Here is a 12,119-nt window from a genome sequence, read left to right on the forward strand (position 1 = left end):
GGACCAAGCGTTCTATTACACTACTTTGCATACCTTGTTTATTCGTGTAGTCTGTCATCCAGATAGTAAATATGCACTTGCTTTTTGCAATTCATCCATTGGGTTATTATGGAATCAAACTAATCAAGAGTTCTAGACTTTGACGGGTTCTTCTTATTTGCTTTCATGTTGCTTTTCACATGATTGCTGTATGAGAATTGTATAGACAACTTTGCCTAGGGCCTTGAAGTTCTATCACACCACATGTAGCCACTTATATGTTTTCTTACTTGGCATATGTAACTCTTTAAGTATTTACAACACCACTGTTCAATATATGATTAAAGTGTGAAAATTAATTGCAAGAAAAAGTTTATATTAGTTCCAAGTTTGCTCTGTGTGGATGTATTGTTCTGTTCCAGTGATGTTCTATGACTAAACCTTGAAGGGAAAAGATATCACCTATGGGGTCAAAGCCTGTTCCCAATGGTATCTGCTGAAGCCTTTGCTGGAGGCATACAGTATACCCCTCGGGTCCCAGCAAGTTTTCACCAAGGTGGTAGGACCCAGCGATCCATTTTGCCCCTTTACATACCTTGTTTATTCGTGTAGCCTGCCCTCCAGATAATAAATATGCACTTGCTTTGCAATTCATCCATTTGGTTATTATGGAATCAAACTAATCAAGAGTTCTAGACTTTGACGGGTTCTTCTTATTTGCTTTCATGTTGCTTTTCACATGATTGCTGTATGAGATTTTTATAGACAACTATGCCTAGGGCCTTGAAGTTCTATCACACCACATGTAGCCACTTATATGTTTTCTTACTTGGCATATGTAACTCTTTAGGTATTTACAACACCACTGTTCATTATATGATTAAAGTGTGAAAATTAATTGTTAGAAAAAGTTTATATTAGTTCAAGTTTGCTCTGTGTGGATGTATTGTTCTGTTCCAGTGATGTTCTATGACTAAACCTGGAAGGGAAAAGATATCACGTATGGGGTCAAAGCCTGTTCCCCAATGGTATTTGCTAAAGCCTTTGCTGGAGGAATATATACCCCTCGGGTCCCAGCAAGTTTTCACCAAGGTGGTAGGACCAAGCGTTCTATTACACTACTTTGCATACCTTGTTTATTCGTGTAGTCTGTCATCCAGATAGTAAATATGCACTTGCTTTTTGCAATTCATCCATTGGGTTATTATGGAATCAAACTAATCAAGAGTTCTAGACTTTGACGGGTTCTTCTTATTTGCTTTCATGTTGCTTTTCACATGATTGCTGTATGAGAATTGTATAGACAACTTTGCCTAGGGCCTTGAAGTTCTATCACACCACATGTAGCCACTTATATGTTTTCTTACTTGGCATATGTAACTCTTTAAGTATTTACAACACCACTGTTCAATATATGATTAAAGTGTGAAAATTAATCCTAAGATGAAGTTTATATTAGTTCAAGTTTGCTCTGTGTGGATGTATTGTTCTGTTCCAGTGATTTTCTTTTACTAAATCTTGAAGGGAAACTATATCACCTATGGGGTCAAAGCCTGTTCCCCAATGGTATCTGCTAAAGCCTGTTCCCCAATGGTATCTGCTAAAGCCTGTTCCCCAATGGTATCTGCTGAAGCCTTTGCTGGAGGCATATATACCCCTCGGGTCCCAGCAAGTTTTCACCAAGGTGGTAGGACCCAGCGATCCATTTTGCCCCTTTACATACCTTGTTTATTCGTGTAGCCTGCCCTCCAGATAATAAATATGCACTTGCTTTGCAATTCATCCATTTGGTTATTATGGAATCAAACTAATCAAGAGTTCTAGACTTTGACGGGTTCTTCTTATTTGCTTTCATGTTGCTTTTCACATGATTGCTGTATGAGATTTTTATAGACAACTATGCCTAGGGCCTTGAAGTTCTATCACACCACATGTAGCCACTTATATGTTTTCTTACTTGGCATATGTAACTCTTTAGGTATTTACAACACCACTGTTCACTATATGATTAAAGTGTGAAAATTAATTGTTAGAAAAAGTTTATATTAGTTCAAGTTTGCTCTGTGTGGATGTGTTGTTCTGTTCCAGTGATGTTCTATGACTAAACCTGGAAGGGAAAAGATATCACGTATGGGGTCAAAGCCTGTTCCCCAATGGTATCTGCTGAATCTTTGCTGGAGGAATATATACCCCTCGGGTCCCAGCAAGTTTTCACCAAGGTGGTAGGACCAAGCGTTCTATTACACTACTTTGCATACCTTGTTTATTCGTGTAGTCTGTCATCCAGATAGTAAATATGCACTTGCTTTTTGCAATTCATCCATTGGGTTATTATGGAATCAAACTAATCAAGAGTTCTAGACTTTGACGGGTTCTTCTTATTTGCTTTCATGTTGCTTTTCACATGATTGCTGTATGAGATTTTTATAGACAACTATGCCTAGGGCCTTGAAGTTCTATCACACCACATGTAGCCACTTATATGTTTTCTTACTTGGCATATGTAACTCTTTAGGTATTTACAACACCACTGTTCACTATATGATTAAAGTGTGAAAATTAATTGTTAGAAAAAGTTTATATTAGTTCAAGTTTGCTCTGTGTGGATGTGTTGTTCTGTTCCAGTGATGTTCTATGACTAAACCTGGAAGGGAAAAGATATCACGTATGGGGTCAAAGCCTGTTCCCCAATGGTATCTGCTGAAGCCTTTGCTGGAGGAATATATACCCCTCGGGTCCCAGCAAGTTTTCACCAAGGTGGTAGGACCAAGCGTTCTATTACACTACTTTGCATACCTTGTTTATTCGTGTAGTCTGTCATCCAGATAGTAAATATGCACTTGCTTTTTGCAATTCATCCATTGGGTTATTATGGAATCAAACTAATCAAGAGTTCTAGACTTTGACGGGTTCTTCTTATTTGCTTTCATGTTGCTTTTCACATGATTGCTGTATGAGAATTGTATAGACAACTTTGCCTAGGGCCTTGAAGTTCTATCACACCACATGTAGCCACTTATATGTTTTCTTACTTGGCATATGTAACTCTTTAGGTATTTACAACACCACTGTTCAATATATGATTAAAGTGTGAAAATTAATCCTAAGATGAAGTTTATATTAGTTCAAGTTTGCTCTGTGTGGATGTATTGTTCTGTTCCAGTGATTTTCTTTTACTAAATCTTGAAGGGAAAATATATCACCTATGGGGTCAAAGCCTGTTCCCCAATGGAATCTGCTGAAGCCTGTTCCCCAATGGTATCTGCTAAAGCCTGTTCCCCAATGGTATCTGCTGAAGCCTGTTCCCCAATGGTATCTGCTAAAGCCTGTTCCCCAATGGTATCTGCTGAAGCCTGTTCCCCAATGGTATCTGCTAAAGCCTGTTCCCCAATGATATCTGCTGAAGCCTGTTCCCCAATGGTATCTGCTGAAGCCTGTTCCCCAATGGTATCTGCTAAAGCCTGTTCCCCAATGGTATCTGCTGAAGCCTTTGTTGGAGGCATATATACCCCTCGGGTCCCAGCAAGTTTTCACCAAGGTGGTAGGACCCAGCGATCCATTTTGCCCCTTTGCATACCTTGTTTATTCGTGTAGCCTGCCCTCCGGATAATAAATATGCACTTGCTTTGCAATTCATCCATTGGGTTATCATGGAATCAAACTAATCAAGAGTTCTAGACTTTGACGGGTTCTTCTTATTTGCTTTCATGTTGCTTTTCACATGATTGCTGTATGAGATTTTTATAGACGACTATGCCTAGGGCCTTGAAGTTCTATCACACCACATGTAGCCACTTATGTTTTCTTACTTGGCATATGTAACTCTTTAGGTATTTACAACACCACTGTTCACTATATGATTAAAGTGTGAAAATTAATTGTTAGAAAAAGTTTATATTAGTTCAAGTTTGCTCTGTGTGGATGTGTTGTTCTGTTCCAGTGATGTTCTATGACTAAACCTGGAAGGGAAAAGATATCACGTATGGGGTCAAAGCCTGTTCCCCAATGGTATCTGCTGAAGCCTTTGCTGGAGGAATATATACCCCTCGGGTCCCAGCAAGTTTTCACCAAGGTGGTAGGACCAAGCGTTCTATTACACTACTTTGCATACCTTGTTTATTCGTGTAGTCTGTCATCCAGATAGTAAATATGCACTTGCTTTTTGCAATTCATCCATTGGGTTATTATGGAATCAAACTAATCAAGAGTTCTAGACTTTGACGGGTTCTTCTTATTTGCTTTCATGTTGCTTTTCACATGATTGCTGTATGAGAATTGTATAGACAACTTTGCCTAGGGCCTTGAAGTTCTATCACACCACATGTAGCCACTTATATGTTTTCTTACTTGGCATATGTAACTCTTTAGGTATGTACAACGATTAAAGTTTGAAAATTAATCCTAAGAAGAAGTTTTTATTAGTTCAAGTTTGCTCTGTGTGGATGTATTGTTCTGTTCCAGTGATGTTCTGTGACTAAACCTTGAAGGGAAAAGATATCACGTATGGGGTCAAAGCCTGTTCCCCAATGGTATCTGCTGAAGCCTTTGCTGGAGGAATATATACCCCTCGGGTCCCAGCAAGTTTTCACCAAGGTGGTAGGACCCAGCGTTCTATTACACTACTTTGCATACCTTGTTTATTCGTGTAGTCTGCCATCCAGATAGTAAATATGCACTTGCTTTTTGCAATTCATCCATTGGGTTATTATGGAATCAAACTAATCAAGAGTTCTAGACTTTGACGGGTTCTTCTTATTTGCTTTCATGTTGCTTTTCACATGATTGCTGTATGAGAATTTTATAGACAACTATGCCTAGGGCCTTGAAGTTCTATCACACCACATGTAGCCACTTATATGTTTTCTTACTTGGCATATGTAACTCTTTAGGTATTTACAATGATTAAAGTGTGAAAATTAATTGCAAGAAAAAGTTTATATTAGTTCCAAGTTTGCTCTGTGTGGATGTATTGTTCTGTTCCAGTGATGTTCTATGACTAAACCTTGAAGGGAAAAGATATCACCTATGGGGTCAAAGCCTGTTCCCCAATGGTATCTGCTGAAGCCTTTGCTGGAGGCATACAGTATACCCCTCGGGTCCCAGCAAGTTTTCACCAAGGTGGTAGGACCCAGCGATCCATTTTGCCCCTTTACATACCTTGTTTATTCGTGTAGCCTGCCCTCCAGATAATAAATATGCACTTGCTTTGCAATTCATCCATTTGGTTATTATGGAATCAAACTAATCAAGAGTTCTAGACTTTGACGGGTTCTTCTTATTTGCTTTCATGTTGCTTTTCACATGATTGCTGTATGATAATTGTATAGACAACTTTGCCTAGGGCCTTGAAGTTCTATCACACCACATGTAGCCACTTATATGTTTTCTTACTTGGCATATGTAACTCTTTAGGTATTTACAACACCACTGTTCAATATATGATTAAAGTGTGAAAATTAATCCTAAGATGAAGTTTATATTAGTTCAAGTTTGCTCTGTGTGGATGTATTGTTCTGTTCCAGTGATTTTCTTTTACTAAACCTTGAAGGGAAAATATATCACCTATGGGGTCAAAGCCTGTTCCCCAATGGTATCTGCTGAAGCCTGTTCCCCAATGGTATCTGCTAAAGCCTGTTCCCCAATGGTATCTGCTGAAGCCTTTGCTGGAGGCATATATACCCCTCGGGTCCCAGCAAGTTTTCACCAAGGAGGTAGGACCCAGCGATCCATTTTGCCCCTTTACATACCTTGTTTATTCGTGTAGCCTGCCCTCCAGATAATAAATATGCACTTGCTTTGCAATTCATCCATTTGGTTATTATGGAATCAAACTAATCAAGAGTTCTAGACTTTGACGGGTTCTTCTTATTTGCTTTCATGTTGCTTTTCACATGATTGCTGTATGAGATTTTTATAGACAACTATGCCTAGGGCCTTGAAGTTCTATCACACCACATGTAGCCACTTATATGTTTTCTTACTTGGCATATGTAACTCTTTAGGTATTTACAACACCACTGTTCACTATATGATTAAAGTGTGAAAATTAATTGTTAGAAAAAGTTTATATTAGTTCAAGTTTGCTCTGTGTGGATGTGTTGTTCTGTTCCAGTGATGTTCTATGACTAAACCTGGAAGGGAAAAGATATCACGTATGGGGTCAAAGCCTGTTCCCCAATGGTATCTGCTGAAGCCTTTGCTGGAGGAATATATACCCCTCGGGTCCCAGCAAGTTTTCACCAATGTGGTAGGACCAAGCGTTCTATTACACTACTTTGCATACCTTGTTTATTCGTGTAGTCTGTCATCCAGATAGTAAATATGCACTTGCTTTTTGCAATTCATCCATTGGGTTATTATGGAATCAAACTAATCAAGAGTTCTAGACTTTGACGGGTTCTTCTTATTTGCTTTCATGTTGCTTTTCACATGATTGCTGTATGAGAATTGTATAGACAACTTTGCCTAGGGCCTTGAAGTTCTATCACACCACATGTAGCCACTTATATGTTTTCTTACTTGGCATATGTAACTCTTTAGGTATTTACAACACCACTGTTCAATATATGATTAAAGTGTGAAAATTAATCCTAAGATGAAGTTTATATTAGTTCAAGTTTGCTCTGTGTGGATGTATTGTTCTGTTCCAGTGATTTTCTTTTACTAAATCTTGAAGGGAAAATATATCACCTATGGGGTCAAAGCCTGTTCCCCAATGGTATCTGCTGAAGCCTGTTCCCCAATGGTATCTGCTAAAGCCTGTTCCCCAATGGTATCTGCTGAAGCCTTTGCTGGAGGCATATATACCCCTCGGGTCCCAGCAAGTTTTCACCAAGGTGGTAGGACCCAGCGATCCATTTTGCCCCTTTACATACCTTGTTTATTCGTGTAGCCTGCCCTCCAGATAATAAATATGCACTTGCTTTGCAATTCATCCATTTGGTTATTATGGAATCAAACTAATCAAGAGTTCTAGACTTTGACGGGTTCTTCTTATTTGCTTTCATGTTGCTTTTCACATGATTGCTGTATGAGATTTTTATAGACAACTATGCCTAGGGCCTTGAAGTTCTATCACACCACATGTAGCCACTTATATGTTTTCTTACTTGGCATATGTAACTCTTTAGGTATGTAAAACGATTAAAGTTTGAAAATTAATCCTAAGAAGAATTTTATATTAGTTCAAGTTTGCTCTGTGTGGATGTATTGTTCTGTTCCAGTGATGTTCTGTGACTAAACCTTGAAGGGAAAAGATTTCACGTATGGGGTCAAAGCCTGTTCCCCAATGGTAACTGCTGAAGCCTTTGCTGGAGGAATATATACCCCTCGGGTCCCAGCAAGTTTTCACCAAGGTGGTAGGACCCAGCGTTCTATTACACTACTTTGCATACCTTGTTTATTCGTGTAGTCTGCCATCCAGATAGTAAATATGCACTTGCTTTTTGCAATTCATCCATTGGGTTATTATGGAATCAAACTAATCAAGAGTTCTAGAATTTGACGGGTTCTTCTTATTTGCTTTCATGTTGCTTTTCACATGATTGCTGTATGAGAATTTTATAGACAACTATGTCTAGGGCCTTGAAGTTCTATCACACCACATGTAGCCACTTATATGTTTTCTTACTTGGCATATGTAACTCTTTAGGTATTTACAACGATTAAAGTGTGAAAATTAATTGCAAGAAAAAGTTTATATTAGTTCCAAGTTTGCTCTGTGTGGATGTATTGTTCTGTTCCAGTGATGTTCTATGACTAAACCTTGAAGGGAAAAGATATCACCTATGGGGTCAAAGCCTGTTTCCCAATGGTATCTGCTGAAGCCTGTTCCCCAATGGTATCTGCTAAAGCCTGTTCCCCAATGGTATCTGCTGATGCCTTTGCTGGAGGCATATATACCCCTCGGGTCCCAGCAAGTTTTCACCAAGGTGGTAGGACCCAGAGATCCATTTTGCCCCTTTACATACCTTGTTTATTCGTGTAGCCTGCCCTCCAGATAATAAATATGCACTTGCTTTGCAATTCATCCATTTGGTTATTATGGAATCAAACTAATCAAGAGTTCTAGACTTTGACGGGTTCTTCTTATTTGCTTTCATGTTGCTTTTCACATGATTGCTGTATGAGATTTTTATAGACAACTATGCCTAGGGCCTTGAAGTTCTATCACACCACATGTAGCCACTTATATGTTTTCTTACTTGGCATATGTAACTCTTTAGGTATTTACAACACCACTGTTCACTATATGATTAAAGTGTGAAAATTAATTGTTAGAAAAAGTTTATATTAGTTCAAGTTTGCTCTGTGTGGATGTATTGTTCTGTTCCAGTGATGTTCTATGACTAAACCTGGAAGGGAAAAGATATCACGTATGGGGTCAAAGCCTGTTCCCCAATGGTATCTGCTGAAGCCTTTGCTGGAGGAATATATACCCCTCGGGTCCCAGCAAGTTTTCACCAAGGTGGTAGGACCAAGCGTTCTATTACACTACTTTGCATACCTTGTTTATTCGTGTAGTCTGTCATCCAGATAGTAAATATGCACTTGCTTTTTGCAATTCATCCATTGGGTTATTATGGAATCAAACTAATCAAGAGTTCTAGACTTTGACGGGTTCTTCTTATTTGCTTTCATGTTGCTTTTCACATGATTGCTGTATGAGAATTGTATAGACAACTTTGCCTAGGGCCTTGAAGTTCTATCACACCACATGTAGCCACTTATATGTTTTCTTACTTGGCATATGCAACTCTCTAGGTATTTACAACACCACTGTTCAATATATGATTAAAGTGTGAAAATTAATCCTAAGATGAAGTTTATATTAGTTCAAGTTTGCTCTGTGTGGATGTATTGTTCTGTTCCAGTGATTTTCTTTTACTAAATCTTGAAGGGAAAATATATCACCTATGGGGTCAAAGCCTGTTCCCCAATGGTATCTGCTGAAGCCTGTTCCCCAATGGTATCTGCTAAAGCCTGTTCCCCAATGGTATCTGCTGAAGCCTTTGCTGGAGGCATATATACCCCTCGGGTCCCAGCAAGTTTTCACCAAGGTGGTAGGACCCAGCGATCCATTTTGCCCCTTTGCATACCTTGTTTATTCGTGTAGCCTGCCCTCCGGATAATAAATATGCACTTGCTTTGCAATTCATCCATTGGGTTATCATGGAATCAAACTAATCAAGAGTTCTAGACTTTGACGGGTTCTTCTTATTTGCTTTCATGTTGCTTTTCACATGATTGCTGTATGAGATTTTTATAGACGACTATGCCTAGGGCCTTGAAGTTCTATCACACCACATGTAGCCACTTATGTTTTCTTACTTGGCATATGTAACTCTTTAGGTATTTACAACACCACTGTTCACTATATGATTAAAGTGTGAAAATTAATTGTTAAAAAAAGTTTATATTAGTTCAAGTTTGCTCTGTGTGGATGTGTTGTTCTGTTCCAGTGATGTTCTTTGACTAAACCTGGAAGGGAAAAGATATCACGTATGGGGTCAAAGCCTGTTCCCCAATGGTATCTGCTGAAGCCTTTGCTGGAGGAATATATACCCCTCGGGTCCCAGCAAGTTTTCACCAAGGTGGTAGGACCAAGCGTTCTATTACACTACTTTGCATACCTTGTTTATTCGTGTAGTCTGTCATCCAGATAGTAAATATGCACTTGCTTTTTGCAATTCATCCATTGGGTTATTATGGAATCAAACTAATCAAGAGTTCTAGACTTTGACGGGTTCTTCTTATTTGCTTTCATGTTGCTTTTCACATGATTGCTGTATGAGAATTGTATAGACAACTTTGCCTAGGGCCTTGAAGTTCTATCACACCACATGTAGCCACTTATATGTTTTCTTACTTGGCATATGTAACTCTTTAGGTATTTACAACACCACTGTTCAATATATGATTAAAGTGTGAAAATGAATCCTAAGATGAAGTTTATATTAGTTCAAGTTTGCTCTGTGTGATTGTATTGTTCTGTTCCAGTGATTTTCTTTTACTAAATCTTGAAGGGAAAATATATCACCTATGGGGTCAAAGCCTGTTCCCCAATGGTATCTTCTAAAGCCTGTTCCCCAATGGTATCTGCTAAAGCCTGTTCCCCAATGGTATCTGCTGAAGCCTTTGCTGGAGGCATATATACCCCTCGGGTCCCAGCAAGTTTTCACCAAGGTGGTAGGACCCAGCGATCCATTTTGCCCCTTTACATACCTTGTTTATTCGTGTAGCCTGCCCTCCGGATAATAAATATGCACTTGCTTTGCAATTCATCCATTTGGTTATTATGGAATCAAACTAATCAAGAGTTCTAGACTTTGACGGGTTCTTCTTATTTGCTTTCATGTTGCTTTTCACATGATTGCTGTATGAGATTTTTATAGACAACTATGCCTAGGGCCTTGAAGTTCTATCACACCACATGTAGCCACTTATATGTTTTCTTACTTGGCATATGTAACTCTTTAGGTATTTACAACGATTAAAGTGTGAAAATTAATTGCAAGAAAACGTTTATATTAGTTCCAAGTTTGCTCTGTGTGGATGTATAGTTCTGTTCCAGTGATGTTCTATGACTAAACCTTGAAGGGAAAAGATATCACCTATGGGGTCAAAGCCTGTTCCCCAATGGTATCTGCTGAAGCCTTTGCTGGAGGCATACAGTATACCCCTCGGGTCCCAGCAAGTTTTCACCAAGGCGGTAGGACCCAGCGATCCATTTTGCCCCTTTACATACCTTGTTTATTCGTGTAGTCTGCCCTCCAGATAATAAATATGCACTTGCTTTGCAATTCATCCATTTGGTTATTATGGAATCAAACTAATCAAGAGTTCTAGACTTTGACGGGTTCTTCTTATTTGCTTTCATGTTGCTTTTCACATGATTGCTGTATGAGATTTTTATAGACAACTATGCCTAGGGCCTTGAAGTTCTATCACACCACATGTAGCCACTTATATGTTTTCTTACTTGGCATATGTAACTCTTTAGGTATTTACAACACCACTGTTCACTATATGATTAAAGTGTGAAAATTAATTGTTAGAAAAAGTTTATATTAGTTCAAGTTTGCTCTGTGTGGATGTATTGTTCTGTTCCAGTGATGTTCTATGACTAAACCTGGAAGGGAAAAGATATCACGTATGGGGTCAAAGCCTGTTCCCCAATGGTATCTGCTGAAGCCTTTGCTGGAGGAATATATACCCCTCGGGTCCCAGCAAGTTTTCACCAAGGTGGTAGGACCAAGCGTTCTATTACACTACTTTGCATACCTTGTTTATTCGTGTAGTCTGTCATCCAGATAGTAAATATGCACTTGCTTTTTGCAATTCATCCATTGGGTTATTATGGAATCAAACTAATCAAGAGTTCTAGACTTTGACGGGTTCTTCTTATTTGCTTTCATGTTGCTTTTCACATGATTGCTGTATGAGAATTGTATAGACAACTTTGCCTAGGGCCTTGAAGTTCTATCACACCACATGTAGCCACTTGTATGTTTTCTTACTTGGCATATGTAACTCTTTAGGTATTTACAACACCACTGTTCAATATATGATTAAAGAGTGAAAATTAATCCTAAGATGAAGTTTATATTAGTTCAAGTTTGCTCTGTGTGGATGTATTGTTCTGTTCCAGTGATTTTCTTTTACTAAATCTTGAAGGGAAAATATATCACCTATGGGGTCAAAGCCTGTTCCCCAATGGTATCTGCTGAAGCCTTTGCTGGAGGCATATATACCCCTCGGGTCCCAGCAAGTTTTCACCAAGGTGGTAGGACCCAGCGATCCATTTTGCCCCTTTGCATACCTTGTTTATTCGTGTAGCCTGCCCTCCAGATAATAAATATGCACTTGCTTTGCAATTCATCCATTGGGTTATCATGGAATCAAACTAATCAAGAGTTCTAGACTTTGACGGGTTCTTCTTATTTGCTTTCATGTTGCTTTTCACATGATTGCTGTATGAGATTTTTATAGACAACTATGCCTAGGGCCTTGAAGTTCTATCACACCACATGTAGCCACTTATATGTTTTCTTACTTGGCATATGTAACTCTTTAGGTATGTACAACGATTAAAGTTTGAAAATTAATCCTAAGAAGAAGTTTATATTAGTTCAAGTTTG

The sequence above is a fragment of the Scardinius erythrophthalmus genome (genome assembly GCF_964197995.2).
Source record: "Scardinius erythrophthalmus genome assembly, chromosome: 1".
Lineage (NCBI taxonomy): Eukaryota > Metazoa > Chordata > Actinopteri > Cypriniformes > Leuciscidae > Scardinius > Scardinius erythrophthalmus.